Source organism: Eleutherodactylus coqui, chromosome 5, assembly GCF_035609145.1.
Source record: "Eleutherodactylus coqui strain aEleCoq1 chromosome 5, aEleCoq1.hap1, whole genome shotgun sequence".
NCBI lineage: Eukaryota > Metazoa > Chordata > Amphibia > Anura > Eleutherodactylidae > Eleutherodactylus > Eleutherodactylus coqui.
This window is the reverse complement of record NC_089841.1, coordinates 17,744,038-17,770,971: the sequence shown is the minus strand read 5'-3', so window position 1 is coordinate 17,770,971 and position 26,934 is coordinate 17,744,038. Positions and strand designations below refer to the sequence as shown.

General features: G+C 46.9%; 1 pseudogene; it reads right to left on the bottom strand.

Moving 5' to 3' along the window:
* Window positions 1–8,227, bottom strand: part of LOC136628711 (zinc finger protein 850-like) — a 101,794-nt pseudogene extending 93,567 nt beyond the window's left edge.
* Window positions 8,228–26,934: the final 18,707 nt, after the last annotated feature.

Below are 26,934 nucleotides of genomic sequence, written 5' to 3'. Positions count from 1 at the left end.
TAGAGAGAGAGAAAGAGAGAAAAAAAGAGGGAGAGAAAGAGAGAAAGAGAGAGAGAGAAAAAGAAAAAGAGAGAGAGAGAAAGAGAAAGAGAGAGAGAGAGAAAGAGAAAGAGAGAAAGAGAGAGAAAGAAAGAGAGAGAGAAAAAGAAAGAGAGAAAGAGAGAGAAAGAAAGAGAGAGAGAAAAAGAAAGAGAGAGCGAGCAAGAAAGAGCACCCTGCCTAGGACATGCCCTTGTCACTCTTAACTACTGAATCAGAGAGAAAGAGAAAGAAAGAGCGCCACTGTGACTAGGCCCAAACTCTACCCCGCCGTCTCCAAGGCTAGGATGCACTGCTTGGGCGCTGCACTACTAATTAACAGAGAGCCAGAAAATGACAACATGAAACTAAAAAAAGAACAAAGGCAACGCTAGTCATTAGTCATTATCACAAGTCCCAGCAATCAGGATTTCCATTCTGTAGCTAGATCCTAGCAGGCTGTTAAGGGCTCATGTCCACGGGCAAAATAAGAATTAAAATCCGCAGCGGATTTTAACTCTTCTTCTGCCCGCGGATCCGCACCCCATAGGGATGCATTGACCACCCGCGGGGTAGATAAATACCCGCGGATGGTCAATAAAAGGGATTTAAAAAAAAATGGAGCATGAAAAAATCCGGACCATGCTCCATTTTCATGCGGGTCTCCCGCGGGGAGACAAAAATCGGGATTTACTCACCCGCTCCGTTTCTTCTCTTCTCTGCGGCGCCATCTTCTCTCAGTCGCGGCCGGATCATTTTGCTTCGGGCCGGCGCATGCGCGGGGCACGTCACCGACGTCATCATGCGCTTCCGCCGAGCCGAAGAAAGAAGATCCGGCCGCGAGGCAGAGAAGATGACGCCGCGGTGAAGAGAAGAAACGGAGCGGATGGGAGGTGAGTTAATTCTGATTTATTGTTATTTTCGGCGCTCATGTCCGCGGGGCAGGAGGGACCCGCTGCAGATTCTCCATGGAGAATCTGCAGCGGATCTGATTTTCCCCGTGGACATGAGGCCTCAGGCCCATTTGGCCTTAAAATCCATCGTTCAGCCAGGGAGAGATAATACAGGCCGCACACTGTGTTCTCAGTGGGTGCAGGGAGATCACATTGTATTCTGCTGACAGCTTGTCCAAAAACAATGCTGCAGTGCAAACAGCTCCCGGAGGCCCTATTACACACAAGTGAAGGTGATAAAGTGCTAATGGACATAAGTGTCCATTAACACTTTACTGGAGATACCAGATCCATCATCCTCCTATCTTACAAGCACTAAATGTGAAGAGGAGGAGGAGCTAGTGGTGATAGTTTGGGGGGCAGGGAGAGCATGGGTCAAGGCACCTCTGAAGCTCTTCACCACCGGATGATACTGTAGCACAAGGGCTGGTGGAGAAGAGATACAGCAGCCGTCTGTCACTGACTAGCGTTACTGTATGACCAGCATACTTATATATCAGTGATTAGTAAATGTATATTGGTGGTATGTAGGCTGACTCTAATCAACATTTACCCTTCTACTCAAGAATGCCAGGGGCACATGCCCCACTTTCTCCCCAGCTAGGGGCCGCCTAATTACATGTCTATTACCTGGTGATGGGAGCGGTTGGAAGGTCTTCACCATGGCCTCCTTGTACAGATCCTTGTGTCCTTCTAAATACTCCCACTCCTCCATGGAGAAATAGACAGCGACATCCTGACACCTTATAGGAACCTGACAACACAATATACAGTCATCACCCAGAAGCCTCCAGTGCTGTTACTATATAATGTCCCAGCATTCCCTGCAGCGTCACCTCTCCAGTCAGCAGCCCAATCATCTTGTTGGTGAGTTCTAGAATCTTCTGTACATTGATGTCCTCATGCATCAGGGGGTGAGGTGGTGGCCCTGTGATTGGGCTCAGGGTTCTTGCCCAACCATCACACACAGGGGCCCGACAGCCATCACTAGAGGTCTTCTTCACTGCTGTGTAATCCTGTATATGGGGAGACATTAATAAATATCACTACAGACATTTCCATTCATATAATCTGTTATTACCATAGATAAGAATGATGTGACGTGACATCATCAGAATCTCTCCCCTCTCCAGTGACATCATCTGTTATTACCATAGATAAGAATGATGTAATGTGACATCATCAGAATCTCTCACCTCTCCAGTGACATCATCTATTACTACCATAGATAAGAATGATGTAATGTGACATCATCAGAATCTCTCACCTCCCCAGTAAGCTGGAAGAGTATCTCTAGGGTGAGATTTAATATACTCTCCGCCATCTTGTTTCCGTCCTCCTCCATCCTGAACGGGTCAATCAGCAAAAATATCTTACATAGAAGATATCAGGGGATCTTATATTGCAGGACCTGAATGGAGAGATGAGACAATATAAGAGCCACACAGATTGCCATGTGTACAATACATTTACTGGAGGGAATAAGGGGGAACGTTTGAAAGATATTAACCCCATAGTGACCAAGCCTGTTTGCGCCTTAATGACGGAGCCAAATTTTGGAAATCTGACTTGTGTCACTTTAGCATAAAATAACTCCATAAACATTTTGTGCATCCCAGTGATTCTGACATTGTTTTTTCGCCACATATTGTACTTCATTTAAGTGGTAAAAATAGACCGAATGTGTATATTTAGTAAAAACGCCAAAATTGGGAAAATTTTGAAATAAAATTGTCTTTTTCGCACATTTTCACCTGCAATATCTCAAATATGTTCAAACATACTGGACACATTTTTGATAAGATATAAATTCCATCTGTTTATTTTATTCTGGATGCACATTGAAAAAACTTGTGTTTTTTTCCAATCATTAAGGAAACATACAAATTTAATATTGATTATCAACATTTTGGGGAACATTTTCTTTCCTACACTAAGCCAAGATTGCAAAAGCTCATAGGTGTCAGAATGATAGACACCCGTACAAATGACCCCATTTCAAAAACTACACCCCTTAACGAATTCATCTAGGGGTGTACTGCGAATTTTTACCCCACAGTTTTTGAATAAATCTGAACAAAGCAGAAAGAAAAAGAAATTTTCATTTTCATTTTTTTTGGCAATTGTGTCATTTTAAAAAGTTTTTTTTGGTCCAGCACACATCTGAATGGAGACTTTCACCCCAAAATTGATCCCTCCATTTGTCCCGTGTTTAGAAACATACCCGTTGCGGCCCTAATGTTATGTCCGTATGAACAACGGTGCTCAAACTGAACGGCGCATCGAAGTTCAACTGTGTTTTAACTTTTACGAAATTGCCATTATCCATTGGATAACGGCGAACATGTGACTGGGGACCGCTCACTGTGGCCCTCGGTCACTGCTCCAGGCTCTCGGCTACCTTTACTAGCCAGGAGCAAGGAGACTTTAAATTTCCCGGGTCCTCCCCAGCTTCTGCTCTTATGTCCGCCATTTTGCTGATGTGCACATCCGCCGAAGTTGGGGAAAGGTCCGCGGATAAAGATCCCATCGGGGGACATCGCCGGAGGCCTTAGGTAAGTAATTTCACCTCCAACCACGGATCGGATACGTGATTGGAGGTGAAACGTTAACTTTTTTTATTTTTACGTGTTTGCCGTTTTCTATTGGAAAACGTCGATCACGTGACCAGGGACTGCGTACCGCGGCCCCCGTGAAATCTCCAGGCTCTTGGCTATGTTTGGTAGCCAGGAGCAGGTAGATTTTAAATTATCCTGGCAATCTGTGGCTTTTGCATACATGCGTCCACCATCTTGGCGGCAGGCGCGTGCGCAGAAGCTGTGGTAAGGTCCACGGAAAAATCCAGGGCCTTAGGTACGTTATTTCATCTCCCCTGACGGATATAATCCGTGAGGGGAAATGACACCTAAACTTTTTTTTCTTTTTTTAAACTTTTTTTTTACTTTACATGATCGCTGTTATCCATTGGATAGCAGCGATTATGTGACTGAAAACCGCATAGAGCAGCTCCCGGTGACATCTCACTGCTTTTGGCTACACATGGGAGCTGCGAGCCAGAGAGACTTTAAATTTCACGGGCCGCGCGCCCTTCTATGCATGTGCCCAATGTATGACGTCTGTCGCACATGTGCAGAAGGCGGTGTCGGGACCTGGGAGGCCAGGACACCGCGGGACACCACGGAGGAGGCGGGTGAGTACTTTCAGCTGCCCTGATGGATCCGATCCATTTATGATTCGGTAAATGCCGGCGACCGGTTGGGGGTCCTGTGGTTTGGGATGACAGCTCCAGGTTGTCGGCTACCTCCAGGAGCTGGCAGCATGGAGTTGTAACGTCCTCAGCTTGCAAGGCTTCAATCCCTGCAGGAAGCAAGTTTCTACGTCCTCTGGGATTAAGGCCCAGCAAGCTAGGATGTAAAAAGGCAATGGGCTGCTCACTAGCGGTTAACCCCTTCCTGCTGCAGCCTTTTTTGTTTGTCCGATTTTCATTTTCCCCTCTCCACTTTCAAAAAATCCTAACTTTTTAATGTCTTCAGTGACATAACTACATGAGGGCTTGTTTCTTCAGGGAGGAGTTCTATTCTCCAAAGATACCATATAATGTCTTCAGAAACTTTTTAAAATTTCTGGGTGTTAAAAAAAATCTAATTAAAACCCCACATTTGCTACATTTACATTTTCCAAGGCGTTCAGATACAGGTAGTTGTAATAATGACGTTATTCTGCAGCTCAGCAGGATTACAGCGATCGCCACTTTATATTGACAGCCATAACCTCATTCCTCGATACAGTCGTCTGAGGGCTCATTTTGTGCTGGAAATCCTGTCGTTTCTGTTGGTACAATTTTGGAATACATACGACTTTTGATCGCTTTTTATTAAATTTTTATTGTAGACGGAGTAACCAAAAAAGCTGAATTCTGGTATTATGTTTTTTCTGACGACGTTCACCATTCGGGGTAAATAATGCATTATTATGCAGCGCTACAGAATATTTATTTTTGTTTTATTATTTAGATTATATTACAAATATGTTATCCCCGAGGACGATAAATCAATACAGGGATAGTCATGTCACATTTTCATCAACCTTCCCATGTGCATTTCAAATCACCTACAGCCGCACATGTACCTTTCAGTGTAACCCATGCTTCCTCTCACCCACTGTGATGACAGTAGTGACATAATAGTGACCGGTGACATCAGATAGTGGTGACAGTAGTGACATAATAGTGACCGGTGACATCAGATAGTGGTGACAGTAGTGACATAATAGTGACCGGTGACATCAGATAGTGGTGACGGTAGTGACATAATAGTGACCGGTGACAGCAGATAGTGGTGACAGTAGTGACAGAATAGTGACCGGTGACATCAGATAGTGGTGACGGTAGTGACAGAATAGTGACAGGTGACATAAGATAGCGGTGACAGTAGTGACAGAATAGTGACCGGTGACATCACATAGTGGTGACAGTAGTGACATAATAGTGACCGGTGACATCAGGTAGTGGTGACAGTAGTGACAGAATAGTGACCGGTGACATCAGATAGTGGTGACAGCAGTGACATAATAGTGACCGGTGACAGCAGATAGTGGTGACAGTAGTGACAGAATAGTGACCGGTGACATCAGATAGTGGTGACAGTAGTGACAGAATAGTGACCGGTGACATCAGATAGTGGTGACAGTAGTGACAGAATAGTGACCGGTGACATCAGATAGTGGTGACAGTAGTGACAGAATAGTGACAGGTGACATCAGATAGTGGTGACAGTAGTGACATAATAGTGACCGGTGACATCAGATAGTGGTGACAGTAGTGACATAATAGTGACCGGTGACATCAGATAGTGGTGACAGTAGTGACAGAATAGTGACCGGTGACATCAGATAGTGGTGACAGTAGTGACAGAATAGTGACCGGTGACATCAGATAGTGGTGACAGTAGTGACAGAATAGTGACCGGTGACATCAGATAGTGGTGACAGTAGTGACAGAATAGTGACAGGTGACATAACATAGTGGTGACGGTAGTGACAGAATAGTGACAGGTGACATCAGATAGTGGTGACAGTAGTGACAGAATAGTGACCGGTGACATCAGATAGTGGTGACAGTAGTGACATAATAGTGACCGGTGACATCAGATAGTGGTGACAGTAGTGACAGAATAGTGACCGGTGACATCAGATAGTGGTGACAGTAGTGACAGAATAGTGACCGGTGACATCAGATAGTGGTGACAGTAGTGACAGAATAGTGACCGGTGACATCAGATAGTGGTGACAGTAGTGACAGAATAGTGACCGGTGACATCAGATAGTGGTGACAGTAGTGACAGAATAGTGACCGGTGACATCAGATAGTGGTGACAGTAGTGACAGAATAGTGACCGGTGACATCAGATAGTGGTGACAGTAGTGACATAATAGTACCGGTGACATCAGATAGTGGTGACAGTAGTGACATAATAGTACCGGTGACATCAGATAGTGGTGACACTAGTGACATAATAGTGACCGGTGACATCAGATAGTGGTGACCGTAGTGACAGAATAGCGACAGGTGACATCAGATAGTGGTGATGGTAGTGACAGAATAGTGACCGGTGACATCAGATAGTGGTGACAGTGACATAATAGTGACCGGTGACATCAGATAGTGGTGACAGTAATGACAGAATAGTGACCGGTGACATCAGATAGTGGTGACAGTAGTGACATAATAGTGACCGGTGACATCAGATAGTGGTGACAGTAGTGACAGAATAGTGACCGGTGACATCAGGTAGTGGTGACAGTAGTGACATAATAGTGACCGGTGACATCAGATAGTGGTGACAGTGGTGACATAATAGTGACCGGTGACATCAGATAGTGGTGACAGTAGTGACATAATAGTGACCGGTGACATCAGATAGTGGTGACAGTAGTGACATAATAGTACCGGTGACATCAGATAGTGGTGACAGTAGTGACATAATAGTACCGGTGACATCAGATAGTGGTGACAGTAGTGACATAATAGTGACCGGTGACATCAGATAGTGGTGACAGTAGTGACAGAATAGTGACCGGTGACATCAGATAGTGGTGACAGTAGTGACAGAATAGTGACCGGTGACATCAGATAGTGGTGACAGTAGTGACAGAATAGTGACAGGTGACATCAGATAGTGGTGACAGTAGTGACATAATAGTGACCGGTGACATCAGATAGTGGTGACAGTAGTGACATAATAGTGACCGGTGACATCAGATAGTGGTGACAGTAGTGACAGAATAGTGACCGGTGACATCAGATAGTGGTGACATAATAGTGACCGGTGACATCAGATAGTGGTGACAGTAGTGACATAATAGTGACAGGTGACATCAGATAGTGGTGAGAGTAGTCACAGAATAGTGACCGGTGACATCAGATAGTGGTGACAGTAGTGACATAATAGTGACCGGTGACATCAGATAGTGGTGACAGTAGTGACATAATAGTGACCGGTGACATCAGATAGTGGTGACAGTAGTGACATAATAGTGACCGGTGACATCAGATAGTGGTGACAGTAGTGACAGAATAGTGACCGGTGACATCAGATAGCGGTGACAGTAGTGACATAATAGTGACCGGTGACATCAGATAGTGGTGACAGTAGTGACATAATAGTGACCGGTGACATCAGATAGCGGTGACAGTAGTGACATAATAGTGACCGGTGACATCACACACGTCTTCTATGGTCCTGATGGCGGATAGAGTTATGTCGCTCACCGGCGGATCCTCCGTGTTGCTCCCTACAATTTCTCCGTTTGCTCCGGACGTTCCGCAGGTTTTTCTCCTCTTCTACAACTTCTGACTTGCAGTGACTGTAATAAACAATGGCGCTGCTCTCCATAGACGGCGCCTCCCTGTGTGGGAGACTCACAGCGACCTACAGATGACAACGTGCCGCCTTCTTCCTGTCACTGCAGAAAGCCCCTGAGCTGCCGTCTGTCGGAGATCCCTCAGTGGGCCCCTTCCTCACAGCCCCTATAGGACTCAGTGCCCAGTGCAGGGTTACAGTGATTAACCCTTAAACTCCTAATTGTCCCCCCTGCTGTGTGAGGAGCACATGTCACCTCTCAGGCAGTGAACGGGTTACAGCTGGTAACTTCCAGCAGCGACTCCCATCATCCACCAGGGGGCGCCGGCTCCTTCATGAGGACCCATTATACAGCCCGCTGATGGCAGAAGGTTTCACAACCCTCCCGTACCTCCACCGGGGTAGATGCTGGAATGGATGGGCTCCTAGGAGGTCTGAGGACAGGAAGTCACATGGTCCGAGGTCACATGACTGGAAGGGGAGGGGCTTACTGCAGTTGTGTAGAGGGGGGAGGAGGAGGAGAGGGGGCTGCTGGGAGGGCTGTGACTGGAGGGTAGAAGGAGCTCCTTCCTGTGGAGTCAGTAGTCCGGCTCTTCTCTCCTGAATGGAGGTGTTAGAAGGTCCTCCGGCTCCTCTTATTACATCCTGATATCAGTAATTAGGAGAGCCGTCTGATGTGGTTGGAGGAAACATTTAGGAGAGAAGATCTATTTGTAGAGCTGAAAGCTGAACTTGTCCTCCTGCTGGATGAGTGCGGAGCGAGGAGCCCTGATGGCCGGCAGCCCTTTATATCTACTAGACGGGGACAGCAGGACCCTCTAGAGCCACATCTGCCCCCCTGGATGAGTGCGGAGCGAGGAGCCCTGATGACCTGCAGCCCTTTATATCTGCTAGACGGGGTCACCAGGACCCTCTAGAGCCACATCTGCCCGCCTTGATGAGTGCGGAGCGAGGAGCCCTGATGGCCTGCAGCCCTTTATATCTACTAGACAGGGGTCAGCAGGACTCTCTAGAGCCACATCTGTCCCCCTGGATGAGTGCGGAGCGAGGAGCCCTGATGGCCTGCAGCCCTTTATATCTACTAGACGGGGTCAGCAGGACCCTCTAGAGCCACATCTGTCCCCCTGGATGAGTGCGGAGCGAGGAGCCCTGATGGCCTGCAGCCCTTTATATCTACTAGAAGGGGTCAGCAGGACCCTCTAGAACCACATCTGCCCCCCTAGATGAGTGCGGAGCGAGGAGCCCTGATGGCCTGCAGTCCTTTATATCTACTAGACGGGGTCAGCAGGACCCTCTAGAGCCACATCTGCCCCCCTGATGAGTGCGGAGCGAGGAGCCCTGATGACCTGCAGCCCTTTCTATCTACTAGATGGGGGTCAGCAGAACCCTCTAGAGCCACATCTGCCCGCCTTGATGAGTGCGGAGCAGGGAGCCCTGATGACCTGCAGCCCTTTCTATCTACTAGACGGGGGTCAGCAGGCCCCTCTAGAGCCACATCTGCCCCCCTGGATGAGTGCGGAGCGAGGAGCCTTGATGGCCTGCAGCCCTTTATATCTACTAGACGGGGTCAGCAGGACCCTCTAGAACCACATCTGCCCCCCTAGATGAGTGCGGAGCGAGGAGCCCTGATGGCCTGCAGCCCTCTATATCTACTAGACGGGGTCAGCAGGACCCTCTAGAGCCACATCTGTCCCCCTGATGAGTGCGGAGCGAGGAGCCCTGATGACCTGCAGCCCTTTCTATCTACTAGATGGGGGTCAGCAGAACCCTCTAGAGCCACATCTGCCCGCCTTGATGAGTGCGGAGCGAGGAGCCCTGATGACCTGCAGCCCTTTCTATCTACTAGACGGGGGTCAGCAGGCCCCTCTAGAGCCACATCTGCCCCCCTGGATGAGTGCGGAGCGAGGAGCCCTGATGGCCTGCAGCCCTTTATATCTACTAGACGGGGTTCAGCAGGACCCTCTAGAGCCACATCTGCCCCCCTGGATGAGTGCGGAGCGAGGAGCCCTGATGACCTGCAGCCCTTTATATCTGCTAGACGGGGTCACCAGGACCCTCTAGAGCCACATCTGCCCGCCTTGATGAGTGCGGAGCGAGGAGCCCTGATGGCCTGCAGCCCTTTATATCTACTAGACAGGGGTCAGCAGGACTCTCTAGAGCCACATCTGTCCCCCTGGATGAGTGCGGAGCGAGGAGCCCTGATGGCCTGCAGCCCTTTATATCTACTAGACGGGGTCAGCAGGACCCTCTAGAGCCACATCTGTCCCCCTGGATGAGTGCGGAGCGAGGAGCCCTGATGGCCTGCAGCCCTTTATATCTACTAGAAGGGGTCAGCAGGACCCTCTAGAACCACATCTGCCCCCCTAGATGAGTGCGGAGCGAGGAGCCCTGATGGCCTGCAGTCCTTTATATCTACTAGACGGGGTCAGCAGGACCCTCTAGAGCCACATCTGCCCCCCTGATGAGTGCGGAGCGAGGAGCCCTGATGACCTGCAGCCCTTTCTATCTACTAGATGGGGGTCAGCAGAACCCTCTAGAGCCACATCTGCCCGCCTTGATGAGTGCGGAGCAGGGAGCCCTGATGACCTGCAGCCCTTTCTATCTACTAGACGGGGGTCAGCAGGCCCCTCTAGAGCCACATCTGCCCCCCTGGATGAGTGCGGAGCGAGGAGCCTTGATGGCCTGCAGCCCTTTATATCTACTAGACGGGGTCAGCAGGACCCTCTAGAACCACATCTGCCCCCCTAGATGAGTGCGGAGCGAGGAGCCCTGATGGCCTGCAGCCCTCTATATCTACTAGACGGGGTCAGCAGGACCCTCTAGAGCCACATCTGTCCCCCTGATGAGTGCGGAGCGAGGAGCCCTGATGACCTGCAGCCCTTTCTATCTACTAGATGGGGGTCAGCAGAACCCTCTAGAGCCACATCTGCCCGCCTTGATGAGTGCGGAGCGAGGAGCCCTGATGACCTGCAGCCCTTTCTATCTACTAGACGGGGGTCAGCAGGCCCCTCTAGAGCCACATCTGCCCCCCTGGATGAGTGCGGAGCGAGGAGCCCTGATGGCCTGCAGCCCTTAATATCTACTAGACGGGGTCTGCAGGACCCTCTAGAGCAGTGGTGGCGAACCTATGGCACACAGAGCCCTCCCTGCTGGCATGCACCGCCAGTGGCTGCTCACCACATTAGTGAATACCGGCAGGGGCCGTGGCTTCCCTGCCGGTATTCACTCAGCTGCGCTGATCCCAGCGCACACTGTGTCATTAGTGTGTAGCCTGGATCCTCCTCCCCTGATGTCTCCTCTTAGGTTCCGCGAGAGCAGGAGGTGTCCAGCAGCACACTGAGGTCACAGTGTGCACATGTAATCATCACTGCAGCTCTAAGCAAAGAAGCAGTGATGCTTCAACGAGGAGGAGGGGTATTTATGTGGGTCTGAGGGGGGCGCTTTTACTACTGGGGCTGATATAGGGGATACTATTAGTAATAGTGTCCTATATTGTCCCCAGTAGTAACAGCATTACTACTGAAGTCACTATGGAATGTCACGATTACTACTGGTGGCTGCTGTGGGATGTCCCTATTACTTCTGGGGGCCGCTGTGGGATGTCCCTATTACTACAGCGGGCCGCTGTGGGATGTCCCTAATACTACTGGGGGCCACTGTGGGGGAAGGTCACTGTTACCGCTGGGGCCGCCATGAGGAAGGGGGGTCACTGTTACCGCTGGGGCCACCGTGGGGAGGGGGGTCACTGTAACTGCATCCAAAAAGCAGTCAAAGTCTGCACGCTGTCTGTTTTAAAGCGGCCCTGTCCTTTTTATAACGACATAGGTAAAAATCATACATCGTGATAAGCCCCGCCCCCTGACATGTTGGCACTTTGCGATAAATAAGTGGGTTTTGGGTTGCACTTTGGGCACTCTGTCTTTAGAAGGTTCACCATTACTGCTCTAAAGCCACATCTACTGGACGGGGGTCAGCAGGACCCTCTAGAGCCACATCTGCCCCCCTGGATGAGCAAGGAGCCCTGATTACCTGCAGCCCTCATGGCAGCCAGGGGTCTTCTGAAAGGCGCCAGGGCTGTCTCAGGAGACTGCCTATCCTAAGTGGTGACAGTGAAATTCTTGGCGTTTTGGCAAGAGGTTTCACTTCACCTCTGGATCTTCGACCTCTCTGTCAGGAAATGGGCACCACATGTGGTGTACAAACAGCTCAGCAGACTTGCAATCTCTTTAAATCTGGTGCCTGCTAGCATTTATTCAGCAACACACAGAACATAACACAGTCCATATATCAGGGTTTACAACCCACAGGGCCACCGGCACTACCACGCCCAGGGCGTCTGCAGGGCATCCTCCGTTAGATACGTGACAGTCCCAGAATTGGTCCGTACTAGACCTCACTGATCCAAACTGGGCCTCAAGCTGGCAGCCCTTCAGCTTCCCTGAGCTATCACTTCCTCTGAGTGTGACAGGAACCAAGACTTTTATATTGTTTCCTGCCACACCCACAGGCTTTAACCCTCTCCTATCAGAATTTCTGTCACCCTCTACAGGTCATTATATTTAATGCACTCTCACAAGGTTTATGGACTGTGTTAGGTTGCTAATTCACCATAAATTATACCCTAAGTGGAAGTTGACCACAAGATTGAGTGAGCGAAAATAGATTAACCCCTTATAATTGCACCCATGTTACGTGCTAAGAAAGTGCATACAGATGTATCAGAGTTCAGCATGACTTTTATCTCATCATGAGTACTTGTGCCAGTTTTATTTACACTTTTAATTATATGATGGGTTTTGTTGTGTTAAGATAGAACAATAGTTTTAATGACATAAGGTAAGCTTACTTGTCAGAGAAAGCTAACGCCGTAGTGACCACCTATTAGTGTTTTCATGTCCTGTGTGTCAGGGCTTTTTTTTCGAGAGGGCTGTGAAAACATATCAGCCCTGCAGGATTGGGTCGGCGAGTGCCACAGCTCCCTCCAATCAGCTACCGGAGGTAGCTGACAGCTCGGAGCTGGTGCCAGTGCAGTATTTAAAAGATACCGGCGATCATGTGAAAGTTAAAAAAAAAAATTAAAAAGTTACAGTGGGGAGAGATGAAACTTCTTACCTGAGGCCTCCGGCAATTTGTTTTCCTTGACGTGATCTTCAGTTCCGAGCCCCTCCGCTGATTTGCTGATGCACCTCTAGTCCAGACTGGACCCCCAAAAGAGTCCCAGAAATAAAAAAAAAGTGGGGGATCGTATTATTAATGGGTTTAGTAAAAAAAAAAACTCCATCTACTTATACTGGTCCATGAGTGCTGTGCATGCAACCTGTTTATTTGCATTAGTTATGCCCCGACATAGCTGTGAAAAGCTTATGCATTTCCTCAATTTCTCCAAAAATTCCCAGGTCCAGTCAAGAGATGAGCCTGCCTAAGGCTGGATTCACAGGAACGTATATAGGCTCGGTTTTCACGCCCAGTCCAGATACGTCGTCCTCATCTGCGGGGGGGGGGGGGGGGTGGAAGAGCCAAAAGCAGGAACTGAGCTCCCGCCCCCTCTCTGCCTCCTCTCCGCCCCTCTGCACTATTTGCAATAAAAAGAGGTGGGGCAGGGCTAAGTTCCGAGAATTAGCCCCGCCCCCGTCCCGCCTCTGCCTATTGCAAATAGTGCAGAGGGGCGGAGAGGGGGCAGGAGCTCAGTTCCTGCTCCTGGCTCTTCCATCCACTCCCCCCCGCCCCCTGCAGATGAAGACGACGTATATCGGCTCGGCGTGAAAACCGAGCCGATATACGTTCGTGTGAATCCAGCCTTAAACAGATTGAATAAACTGTATTTACACAGGGAGTACCATGTATACACGGACAATTACTACACCAGTGTCCCACTATGCAAATCTCTAAATCCCCAAATATAGGAGCCTGCGAGACAATAACAGTGGGATTCGCTCAACCCCTGGTGTCCGGGCTTCTGGAAATGGGGGGCTCATACATGCTTGCAAGTGGACCACTACTCGAAAACAAGTGCCGTGACTAAAAGGACATGTATATGCTCTCAACTGGATGCAGACACCTCAGTAGCAATAAGGGAGAGGGGCTGCTCTGGACAGAGGAAACCCTGTCTACATCACAGACTATAATAAATGTCTGGAGGCTGAAGATCTATCCGACCTGCTGCTTCAGCTATACCTGGTGAAGCGAAAAACCAGGGCCTGGATTAAAAAGGTAGTGATCTACCGTATTCAGATGACGACCTGTAATGCCTACATAATTTACAATAAGTCCCAGGAAACATTCCTTTTCCTGCAGTTCCAGGAGCAGCTTGTTGATCGTCTTCTGTGTAAGACCACCGCAACTCAGCAAGCTTACGAGTCTGAGGAAGTGCGAAAGCTTGCAGAGTGCCATTTTCTACACCCCAACCCTGCCACTGAGGTCAAGGAATGCCCCCCCCCCCCCCCCCCCCCGAAAAAAGTCAGGTTTGCAGGAAGCATGGGAGAAAGAGGGATACCTGTTGGTTTTTTTGTCCCATGTGCCCATCTCAAACAAGAATATGTAATTACTGCTGTTCTGAGACATATAATACCCAGTTTTACATTTATTATTTAAGATTTAAGGAATGCCAAAAGGATGGAGAGGGAATTTTTTTAGCTAGTATATTTTTTCTCTGCACTAGGTGCAATGGGGCCTATAATTTAATCAGCTGTGAAAGCAAAAGGGTATTACTGCCATTGCAAGCCTAGTCTTGTGTTAAGTAAACAGATTGGGGCCACAATGGGTATGTTTCTGAACACGGGACAAACAGGGGTATCTATTTTGAGGTGTAAGTTTTCATTCATATATGTGCTGTACAAAAAAACGTTTTAAAATTACACAATTGCCAAAAATATCAACATTGTATTTTTTTTCCCTTCTGCTTTGCTTAGATTCATTTAAAAACTGTGGGGTCAAAATATGCAGTATAGCAAGACTAATTAAGGGGCTAGTTTTCAAAATGGGGTCATATTTTTAATAAGTATGGTATGAGATACTTTGACAAATGCTTTACCAAGGTCAAGATATACTATGTCCACCGCATTTTCCTGATCAACCCAGTTGGTGATTCTGTCATAGAATGAAATTTAGATTCGTCTGGCATGACTTATTTGTTACAAACCCATGCTGGCTCTGGTTAATTACTCCATTCTCATCCAAATAGTTGCATACATGCTATTTCATAATTTATTGAAAGATCTTTCCTTGTATTGAAGTCAGGCTCACAGGCCTATAATTTCCTGGATCAACCTTCTTCCCTTTTTTTAAAGATAGTGACAACATTTGCCCCTTTCCAATCTTCTGGGACTTTTCCTGTTCTCCAGGAATTTTTAAAGATTATGACGAGTGGTTCAGTAATTACCTCCGCTACTTCCTTTAGTATCCTAGGACGTAATTCATCTGGACCTTGATACTTGAATTAATTTAAGTTAGCTAAGTGTTCACTCACCATCTCTCTGCTTATACATAGCCTGCTATTCTTTTATTCCCCCAATTAATAGTACAGAGAAGATCAGTTGACGTTCCAGCTACTTTCTGAGAGAAAACACTAAATAAAATTTTAAAAGTTTATCCTTCTCAACATCATTCTTAAGCAATCCACCATTTTTATCTTGTAAGCACTCAATAGCATCTTTGACTTTTTTTTTGCTTTTGGCCTCTGTTGCAAGCCTCAAGTAATTATTAGCTTTTCTGACACTTGCCCTACAGTTACTGCAGATCATATTATATTCTTCTTTAGATATTCCCCCCCTTTCTATTTGAACACATTTTCTTCCTTATTAACATGTGCAAGTTCATCCAACCTGGTCTCTGGATGCTTCCCATTCTTCCTTTTTGAGGGATTGTTAATGACTGTGCTTTGGGAGTGTCATTTCGCAATATTCCCCAACCATCTTGGACATTTCTGTCCTTAAGAACTGTGAGCCATTAGATTCTTCCTGCCCTCTTTCTGAGTCCATTAAAATCTGCCTTTCTTAAATCCAACATTTAGGTCTGAATCTTCTCAGGTCTTCCTCCCTTTTTATCCAAAATTCAAAGATAGCATGATCACTGCCTCCTAGGGTCCTAGCCACCCTTACTTCCTCAACCATTTCCTCCCTGTTGGTAAGAATTAGTCCAAGATAGCAGATCCCCTTGTTTTCTCTTCTACATTTTGGAAGATTAAGTTGTTAGCAAGAGCAGATAAGAATTTGTTGGACCCATTACTTTTACCTGAGAGAGATTCCCAACAAATGTCTGGATCGGTAAAATCATGATCATTATGTAGTTCTTTTTTGAGAGCTTGGCCATCTGATGTAGAAAAAGTTCATCCACATCTTCTGCTTGTCCAGGTGGCCTATAGTAAATGCCTACAATGGTGTCCTTTCTGTTGTTCTCTCCTTGTATTGTTAGCCAAACATGTTCTAAAGAACTACCATGCTGTTGCATCCTCCGGACGTGCAACCTCAATAACATAAATCAAAGGCACAACTGTGCAAAGGAAACATAACACTATGGGGAATACTCTCCCTATAGTCCCCTAACCCGGAAGGAGGCCCTGCCTACTCGACGGACCGATCGCTCTGACGAATGCGAGCCCGCACTACCAAGTCCCTATCAGGGAGCCCTAGCACAAAATAGAAGAGAAACAGCCAAACAAAACAGAAAAGAACTTAGCTTGCATGGAGAGCTTCCGCCAAGCTCTGTTGCTCCGTCGCTGTCCAAAATGCAACTGAAGGGATTGACCAGCACAGGAGATAGTGCTGGCCCTGTTTAAATAGGAGCCAAGCTACTCAGCACCAGGTACTGACTGACCTTCCTCCTGCAGCTACCACACCCCTTAGCGCCCGGAGAAGCAAGGGCACACCCAAAACCTGGTCTGGCCTGCAGGCAAGGTGCAGGCCTCAGCACGGCTGCAACAGTACCTCCCCTTCTAGAAGGGGCCCCAGGACCCTAAGAACCAGGACGACCAGGGTTTGATCTTTGAAAATTTTTTACCATACGATCTGCATGAACATCCGCTGCAGGAACCCATGACCTCTCTTCTGGGCCATAACCGCGCCAGTGCACCAGGTACTGCAGGGAATTCCTGACTCGACGGGAGTCCAGAATGTGACTTATTACAAACTGCTCCTCCCCATCCACTAGCACAGGAGCGGGGGTGGTGAGTCATTCCCCAAATCAATTAATCTTTTGAGCAGAGATTTATGGAACACATTGTTAATCTTCATCGTGCTGGGAATTTCTAACCGGAAGGCCACTGCGTTAATCTTCTCAATTATTTTAAATGGACCGATAAATCGCGGGCCCAGTTTAACGGATGGTTGTTTGAGTTTTATAATTCTGGTAGACAACCACACCAAGTCTCCAACACAGAATCCACCCCCTCAGAGCGGTGCCTGTCTGCGACTCGCTTGCTGCGCCTAACGGATCGCTGTAAATTTTTCTGGACCTCCGCCCACCTGGCCTCAATATCGGAACAAAACTCATTTGTTCCTGGTACCTCTGAAACCCTCTTGGAAAGGGGGCCAAAACATGGGTGAAATCCGTAGTTACAGAAGAACGGTGAATTCCCCGTAGCCTTCAGGGATCATATTGTTTAGAGCAAACTCGGCTAGTTGTAAGAACTTCAACCAGTCCTCCTGATTTTCCCAGGCATAACAACGTAAATACTACTCCAGGTTCTGATTACACCTCTCAGTTTGCCCATTGGTCTCAGGATGGTATGCCGAGGAAAACGAAAGCTAGACACCCAAAGGAGAGCAGACTATTCGCCAAAAGCTAGAAACAAATTGTATGACGCGATCGGAGACTATATTCTCTGGCAAACCATGTAGTCTAACAATGTGGCAAATGAACAAACTCGCCAACGTCTTGGCATTAGGTAAACTGGGGAGTGCCACAAAATGGCACACTTTACTAAACCAGTCCACTACCACCCACACAACCGTGTTGCCATCGGAAGGTGGTAAATCCGTAATGAAGTCCATGGACAAATGCGTCCATGGTCTCTTAGGAATAGGCAGCGGCAATAACATACCGGCTGGCCGACTGCGGGATGCCTTGGTTCTGGCACACACCTCACATGACGAAACAAAACTGAACATATCCCGTCGTAATGACGGCCACCAATATGTTCTAGAGAGTAACTTACGGGTATTATTAATCCCCGGATGCCCGGCCAACACTGAACTGTGAATCTCGGCCAGCACTTGTAGCCTTAGATGAACAGGAACAAAAAGCTTCCCGGCCGGAAGCTTTGACGGGGCCAAATTTTGTGCTTTACGGACTTGCTCCTCTAACTCTAATGACACTGCCGACACCACCACCCCTTTAGACAGGATAGGGGCAGGAGGTCCCTCAGAAACTACTGGAAGAAAACTTCTCGAAAGAGCATCGGCCTTCACATTCTTCCAGCCTAGACCACATGTAACTAAAAAATTGAAACGGGAAAAGAAAAGCGACCAGCGTGCCTGTCTGGAATTAAGTCTCTTGGCAGATTCCAGATATATGAGGTTTTTGTGATCCGTGAAAACCGTTACTTTGTGTCGCGCCCCCTCTAGAAAATGACGCCACTCCTCGAATGCCCATTTAATCGCCAGCAATTCCCTGTCCCCAATGTCATAATTTCGCTCCGAAGACGAAAATTTACGGGAGAAGAATGCACACAGGCAGAGATCTTGCAATGTCCCCGTTCCCTGAGATAGAACTGCTCCAACCCCCACCTCTGAAGCATCGACCTCAACAATAAAGGGCCTGGAAGAATCTGTTTGCACCAGAACTGGAGCAGTAGTAAAACACCTCTTCAATCTCTGAAATGACTACATAGCTTCCGTCGAACATTTAGTAGGAAAGCACCCCTTCTTAGTCATATCAGTAAGAGGTTTCACTATCACCGAAAAATTCCTAATGAATCTACGGTAATAGTTGGCGAACCCCAAGAACCTTTGTCAGGCTTTCACATTTTCTGGTAGGACCCAATCCTGCACCGCTTGGACCTTATTAGCATCCATCTTGAACCCTTCGTGGGTAATTATATGCCCCAAAAATGTGATCTCTTGTACAGCAAACACACACTTTTCTCTTTTGGCGAACAAACAATTCTCACGCAAAGCTTGGAGGACCTGGCGAACATGAGAAACATGGGACTCAAAATCCGGAGAGAAGATCAAAATATCATCCAAGTATACTAGTACAAATCTGCCCACAAACTGAGAGAGAACCTCATTGATCAAGGACTGGAATACTGCAGGGGCATTAGTGAGACCAAAAGGCATCACCAGACTCTCAAAATGCCCCTCTGAGGTAATAAACGCAGTCTTCCACTCATCCCCCTCCTTAATCTGGATTAAATTATATGCCCCGTGCAAGTCTAGTTTGGAAAACCAGTTGGAGCCGCTCAACTGCGAAAACAGATCCGGAATAAGGGGGAGAAGGTATGGATTGCATTTGGTGATTTTGTTCAATTCCCTAAAGTCAACACAGGGACGTAACCGCCATCTTTTTTCTTTACAAAAAAGAAACCAGCTGCTAGTGGGGAATTAGATGGTCATATATGATTCCTTCTCAGGCTGTCCTGGATATAATATTTGAGCGCCAGTCTCTCAGGGGCCGATATGTTGAACATGCGATTCTTGGGGAACTTGCAGTCAGGAAGAAGTTCAATGGCACAATCCCCCTTTCTATGCGGTGGTAATTTGTCTGCCCCCTCTTGGGAAAACACATCAGAGAAGTCAGCTATAAATTCAGACAACTCCTTTGCCTGAATGGAGGCTATATCAACAGAAATGCAACCGGACAGACAACCAGGGCTCCATTTAACAATGTCCCCCTTTTCCCAGTCCACTACTGGGTTGTGTAAGCGCAGCCAGGGCAACCCCAAGACTACTTGCTTAGGGAGGGATTCCATGACATATAGTGTTATACATTCCGTGTGGAACAGCCCAATCCTTAAATGGACATTAGGTACACAAAAACTCAGATTTCTCTGAGATAGTGGAGCAGCATCAATGGCGGACACAGGGATGGGACAATCCAAAGCACTCATCTCTAAGCCTAAACGTTTGACAGTCTCCTGATGTATTAAATTAATACTAGCTCCACAATCCAAAAAGACTTGTATGGGACTGTCAACACTGCCACAACGAATTTCAGCGGGAAGTACCAGCCTGGAAGAAGATACCCAAGCAATCTGATGCCCTAGAGGGACCTTCTCTCTAACCTCCAGGCCATCTAGTTTTTCCGACTGAGCATTACGACGTGGGCAAAACTGAGCCATATGACCTTTACAATTACAGACAAAGCATCGGCCATTAAACTGGACCGTCCTTCTCCTCCTAACCCTGCCAGCCAGAGACGCCAGCTGCATGGGCTCTTCCATACCTGTAGGCAGGAGGTCGGGATCCGTAGACAGTTCCTGATGCCTCTCCCTGATCCGTCTCCCAACTTTAATAGCCAGAGACATGGCCTCATCCAGACTGCGAGGTACTGGATGTCCTACCAGTATGTCCTTGATCTCATTGGACAGACCACAATGGAACTGGCTCTTTAAAGCAGGGTCATTCCACTGAGTTTCTGCTGCCCAACGTCGAAACTTAGCACAATAATCTTCAACAGTGAAATCTCTCTGTCGCAAACGTCTGATATTCCCTCAGCCACCGCTATCTTATCGGGGGTCGTCATAAATAAGACCCAAAGCAGCAAAAAAGTTATGCACTGAGGTCAGAGCCTCAGACATCGGGGGTAATGAAAACGCCCATGCCTGTGGCACCCCCTGCAATCTGGACATTACAATGCCCACCCTCTGGGCGTCATCCCCCGAAGAGCTAGGACGCAGTCTGAAATAGAGCTTACAGGCCTCTCGAAAGGATCCGAATTTCTGCCTATCACCAGAAAAACGGTCTGGTAGCTCAATTTTTGGTTCCGTGCTGGGAACCTGCAGCGCAAGTTGTCGCTGTTTCATTTCAGCAACCTCCGCAGCCAGCGTGCCAAGTTGGTGCAACAAAACCTCAAGGGGATTCATGTTAACAGCACCGAATCTCCCGGAGTAGGTAAGGGCTGGTCAATCTGTTGCGTCCTCCGGACGTGCAACCTCAATGACATAAATCAAAGGCACAACTGTACAAAGGAAACATAACACTATGGGGAATACTCTCCTTATAGTCCCCTAACCCGGGAGGGGGCCTGCCTACTCGGCGGATCGATCGCTCTGACAAGTGCGAGCCCGCACGCGTGCCTGGGCCACTACCAAGTCCCTATCAGGGAGCCCTAGCACAAAATAGAAGAGAAACAGAACCAAACAAAACAGAAAAGAACTTAGCTTGCATGGAGAGCTTCCGCCAAGCTGTGTTGCTCCGTCGCTATCCAAAATGCAACTGAAGTGATTGACCAGCACAGGAGATAGTGCTGGCCCTGTTTAAATAAAAGCCAGGCTACTCAGCACCAGGTGCTGACTGACCTTCCTCCTGCAGCTACCACACCCCTCAGCTCACAGAGAAGCAAGGGCACACCCAAAACCTGGTCTGGCCTATAGGCAAGGTGCAGGCCTCAGCACGGCTGCAAAACATGCTCTGGAGATTGAATCTCTGTGGAGATGAATGTTTTCCTAACATACAACACAACACCTCCTCCCCTTTTTTAGGTCTGTTTCTTATTAATAAGTTGTATCCTTCAAGCCTTGTATTCCAATCATGTGTATCAATCAAATTTCTATGATGCCTATGACATAATAGTTCTCTTCCTGTGGTTGTAGTTCCAAGTCTCCTTGTTTGTTTCCCATGCTCTGTGCATTTATGTAAAAATATTTTAGTTTGTGATCGGTGTCTCTTGCTCCTCTACTTTCCTTCAGATTTTTTTGTCTTTGTTCTTTCTTTCCACTTCTAATAGCGAGGTTCTCAAATGTAATAATTAGCTGTATAGTTTTACCTGGCCTTTCACTTCCCTTCGCATATTGCCCTAGTTTAAAGGTCTCCTAATGAGTGTAGCAAGGTGCCTGTCAGATAAATCACTGCCTTTTAAAATGACATATTTGCATGACTTTTTAATCATTTTTTGATCAATTTCAATTTATTCAAGGTGCCAAAAAAATCGCAATACTGTTCTTGAGTGTTTTTTTTTCTTGCCGTTCAGGATGCATAATGCAATATGTTATCATTCGGATTTACAAACACCTGACACCCGCCACAACTCTAATTGCAGCTGTTAGCCATTTAATTGTTGCTGCAAATAGTTACAGCGGCACTTAAAGGGGTTGTCTCACGCCGAAACGTTTTTTTTTTTTATTCAATAGGCCCCCCGTTCGGCGCGAGACAAACCCAAGGGATGGGTTAAAAAAAAAAAAAAGTTTATTACTTACCCGAATCCCCGTGCTGCGGCGACTTCTTTCTTCCTTTACCAAGATGGCCGCCGGGATCTTCACCCACGATGCACCGCGGGTCTTCTCCCATGGTGCACCGTGGGCTCTGTGCGGTCCATTGCCGATTCCAGCCTCCTGATTGGCTGGAATCGGCACACGTGATGGGGCGGAGCTACGAGGACCAGCTCTCCGGCACGAGCGGCCCCATTCACCAGGGAGAAGACCGGACTGCGCAAGCGCGTCTAAAAACACCAGAAGACAGCGAATTTAGACGGATCCATGGCGACGGGAACACTAGCATTAATATGGCCATACAGAAGTGCTGAACCCCACTTGATTTCACGAGACAACCCCTTTAAATATCCAAATCAGGATTGATAGTGGTGGTCTTTTAATGGATGTGGTTGAGTGCTGTGCTGGGGTCATAGGTTCACATCTGACCAACAGACAACATCTGCATAGAGTTTATATGCTCTCTTTGTGTGTTTTGTTCTTCTACTGTGGAATTGGCTGTTTTCTCCTATTGACTTTAATGGGATTAGAGGATTAAATGCTTTTTAAAAAATTGGGCCTTTTACTCTGATTTGTCCAATAATCTCTCATCACTATGTGTTGGGTGCCCTCTGGTTGTCATGGCAACGTGGGGCCTTCTGAAGATGCCCTAGTCTGATATGAGTGATTGTCTATCATGATGTGCCTGTAGCACATCTCAATAGATTGCCTCTCAAAATGAAGAATAGTACGGTATAGTACACTATAGTATTGCAGTATATTGTACAACCAAAAAAAAAAATCACAAATTCAAGTCTCTTATTGGGACTAAAAAATGTAAAAATGAGAAAAATGAAGATTTTTTTTGATTATTACAAAGGATAAAAAAACAAAGCCTCAAAATCCTAATTTTTCCCATTCATTGTTAACCCATTAAGGACCAGGCACAGTAAATATACGGCGCCTAGTCCTGGGCTTAAAGCACCGCTAATAGTAAAATTACGGCGGTGCTTTAAGCCTCCTTCCTCTGCAATCAATCAAACTGAACATGGAAACTACAGGCTTGTAGGTCTAACTTCTTTTGTAGGTAAAATGTTTGAAGAGATTCTATCCTGTAATGCCTCAAGAAAGATAGTTGAATAACTCTGTATCAGCATAGGAGATCACTCCTGTCAAACCAACCTGATCAGCTTCTACGAGGAGGTATGTTCTAGACTGGATCAGGGAGAGTCACTGGATCTTGTATATCTTGACCTTTCTAAAGCATTTGATACTATGCCGCATAAAAGGTTGGTATATAGAATGAGAATGCTTGGTCTGGGCAAGAATGTGTGTAAGTGAGTAAGTAACTGGTCAGTGATAGAAAGCAGAGAGTGGTTAGAAATGGTTCATACTCTGATTGAGTCACCGTTACTAGTACCACAGGGGCCAGTATTGGCCCTATTCTATTTAATATATTTATTAATGACCTGGTAGAAGAATTGCCTATTAAAATATCAATATTTGCAGATGACACAAAACCATGTAAACTAATTAACACAAGAAAAGGCGCAAGGCAGTTGCAAGAGGATCTGCTTAAGTTAGGTATTTGGTCATAAAAGTGTCAAATAAGGTATACCACTGATAAATGTAAGGTTATGCAGATGGGCAGAGGAACTACAGGTCACCATTACACACTAAATGGGAAACCACAGGGTAACACTGACATGGAAAAAGATTTTAGGCTTCTGTCTTGCTGCTGACTTTGGAATTGAAATCACCCATAATGCAAATGATGTCCTACTTTGGCACTTTGTTTATAGTTTTCAGGACTTCAGCATAAAAATCTTTAATAGTTTCCTCATCGGCATCCGCCATTGGGCAAAGACTTGTAAGATTGAGATGTTCACTGGCTTACCATGTATCGGGATGGTTATGATACAGATGCCGATTGTTCTAAAACTTTCTTCTGGCCGTGAGGTCTGCTTGTCCGTAATAAAGGTTACTCCATTCAGCTTTTCTTTTTCTCATTTCCGTGCAATGTGAAGTCATCGGACTGAAAATATCCATTACCTCTCCAGTGCAATTCGCTAATCACCCCCCCCCCCCAAGAAAATCCTGACTACTTAGAATCAGACCTCGCTCTTCCACAGCCGCATTAAGAGTATTCTTTGGTCTGGGGGTGGCCTACCATCGAATACCGTATCTGAATCATTTGAGAGCTCTTTCATAAGGTTTCCAAGATGACATTTTAACAGAGTAGGTCACCAGATCTTAACCCTCCCTATTTTTCTGGGCTTGAGACTGGCATATAGGGAGGACTCTCACACAGCTGGGTTAGCATATTGGTATATTATTTTATAAAAGTAGCTTTCTAGCATGCAAAACTCTAGCTATGAGGTAGACGGATAGGATACTGTTTTGCTGGGCTCTATGGAAGGATCATTTTCAAAAAGAGAGGGTGTCCGAATAAGTTCCACAAAGTCCAGGCTTCTTGCTGTGATTCTCACCCAACTCTTTTTCCCAGCCATAAACTGATGGCAACAGATGACGGTATATTAAAGCTATGATCGCCTCTCCTGGGCCACCGGAACTTGAATTTTAATTCAACATACAATTGTGCGGTCAGCTCCGATCTTCCGCACAAGAGACTGGTTGGAAGATACATTGAATTAGGTGCATGTTCTTACTGAAAGGCACACGCTGATTGACTGGATCTTCTAGCCAATCATATGTGTTGAAGACCAGGACTGATTACACATTTGAATTAATAACATCCCAGCTTTCATGTTAACCTGAAGTTTGTGCTGCGGGTTCCCTTCCCTCATCTAGGAGCTTCAGGTGTGTGCCGATCAGCAGCATGCTCCTCACATTATAGCCTCACGATGTAAAAGGGATCATAAGCCTCCTCACTCGCTTGATTAATTACTTCCAAGAATGCTTCACTGTCTGGACTGGACATTCCTCTCCTCTTTTTAGCTAATCTACCTGTTGTCAGGCTACTGGAGTGAGTTTTGTGACAAATTTATTAACTTTTTGAAACATCTAAATTCTTCAAACTGTGTAGAAACCTCACTCTACTCAAACCTGACCCTTTTTTTATACAGCTTTGGAAAAGTGGAGTGAGAGGTGTAACATCTTCTCAGTAAACATGAAAAAAACAGTATCAGCGCCTCATATTTTGTGATGGTTTTTTATACTGGTGAATAAAGAGTTAAAGGGGTTGTCCCGTAAAAGCAAGTGGGGTTCAGCACTTCTGTATGGCCATATTAATGCACTTTGTAATGTACATCGTGCATTAAATATGAGCCATACAGAAGTTATTCACTTACCTGTTCCGTTGCTGGCGTCCCCGTCTCCATGGTGCCGTCTAATTCTGATGTCTTCTGGCGTTTTTAGACGCGCTTGCGCAGTCCGTGCTTCTGGCTGGTGAATGGGGCCGCTCGTGCCGGAGAGCTGGTCACCGCGTCGTCATCGTAGCTCCGCCCCGTCACGTGTGTGCCGATTCCAGCCAATCAGGAGGCTGGAATCGGCAATGCACCGCACAGAGCCCATGGTGCACCATGGGAGAAGACCCGCGGTGCACCATGGGAGAAAACCGCAGTGCATCTCTGGGAAAGGACCGGCTGCCATCTTAGGGAGAAGATTTTTATAACTCCTTATTTCGTCGGATCGGTGAGTAGCAAGCGGTTTAAAAACTGCTTTAATTTGCTATTTTATGCCAGGGGGGTGACAGGGGGAATGGGGTAATGTAAAATTTTGATGCTTGCCGCGAGACAACCCCTTTAACGCACCTGGTGTCTAGTGGAACTCTCTGGCTTGAGAGTCCACCGACACATATTATCCACGTCAGCTTATAATAGCCACTCTGGCTCCTTGATCCGGATCTCCGGAGAGTCGTCTAGGGGTTACAGCCCTGATATGGCTGTAGCATAAAACAGCACACAAAAGAATACAAAGAACCCCGCGCTCGTAGGAATCCAAGGATTAAAGTCGGACACAGCGGTCCATAAGTTATATATTTATTTCAAATGCAACGCGTTTCGGTGATGCCCAATAATCACCCTTTTTAAGCATATAAAGACAACACAATAAAGTTACACTCATATAATGTTTAAAACTCACATTTCCTCTTGCAGACGCCGTTATCCGGGGCCATCTTTGCATCACGTGTGAGATGCCTAATCACGTGCGCTCACACGTCATTCTTTCAGATCACATGACTTTGACCATTCATTCATAAAAAGCTTTTTAGTAAAAGTTTGCAGCACATTAGTTGAAATTGATTTGTGCCAAAAAAATGTCATTTATGCTATAATTCTGTTTCAACAGTAATAATATGCCTCAGATCACCTACCAGCTCTCCATCACATCTAAAGGTTCTCAGCAAATAACTTAAAGGGGTTGTCCCGCGAAATCAAGTGGGGTTCAGCACTTCTGTATGGCCATATTAATGCACTTTGTAATATACATCGTGCATTAAATATGAGCCATACAGAAGTTATTCACTTACCTGCTCCGTTGCTAGCGTCCCCGTCGCCATGGATCCGTCTAATTTCGGTGTCTTCTTGCTTTTTTAGACGCGCTTGCGCAGATGTGTCTTCTCCCTTCGGCTTGGCTCGGCAGCATCGGCCTTTTGGCTCCGCCCCCTTGTACGCGTTATCGCGTAGCTCCGCCCCATTACGTGTGCCGGTTCCAGCCTCCTGATTGGCTGGAATCAGCACGTGACGGGGCGGAGCTATGCAATGATGCATACAAGGGGGCGGAGCCAAAATGCCGATGC